We start from the raw sequence: 796 nt of genomic DNA on the forward strand, positions 1-796 counted from the left end.
TGGTACAGCTGCTATGGAAGACAGTTTGGTGGTTCATTAGGAAACTGAATATCAAGTGGTCCTATGACCCAACAATAGCACTATTTGGTATATTCCAGACAAGCTGAAAGCTCTGACACACACAGACATTTGTGCACCAATGTCCATAACAGCATTATTCACATACCCATCATAACAGATGAGTGGATTAACAAACTGTGGTGTATACCTACAATAGAATATTATGCAGCAGTAAGACAAAATGCTGTCCTGAAACACATGACAAGATGGATGGGCCTTGAGGACATAACGCTGAGTGAAATAAGCCAGACACAAAGGAATAGATTTTGTATGACTCCACTTTTATGACCATGGTTAAGGTAAAGTCAGAGACTTAATGAATACAGAATATTGGGGACTTAGAGATACATAGAAACTAGAGATGGGTGAACAGTTAGCTAATGATGTTAAAATCAAATGTAAGGGAATAGATAGAAGTGAAGGTGGTTCTCTAGTTGGTCTATAAGAAATATTACCATATTGAAGGTGAACATAGTTGAAAGGGATTGTATGGACCTATGTGTCCCATTGATTAATACTAGAAATATAAATAAATTCTTGCAAGAACTACTTCAAAGGTATGATTCGTGTACAAAGAGTGTTTAAGTCTAGGGTACAGGGGGAAAACTGCTATTGCATGCTATGGGCTATGTTTAACAGGAAAATATCAGCAGTACCACAGCAATAGCAAGGGTAAATAATGAGGGGTGGGGCAAGACTTAAGGGGTGGTTTAGCTTTCCTATTTGGTGAAGGTGT

Source organism: Tamandua tetradactyla, chromosome 1 (genome assembly GCF_023851605.1).
Source record: "Tamandua tetradactyla isolate mTamTet1 chromosome 1, mTamTet1.pri, whole genome shotgun sequence".
Classification (NCBI taxonomy): domain Eukaryota; kingdom Metazoa; phylum Chordata; class Mammalia; order Pilosa; family Myrmecophagidae; genus Tamandua; species Tamandua tetradactyla.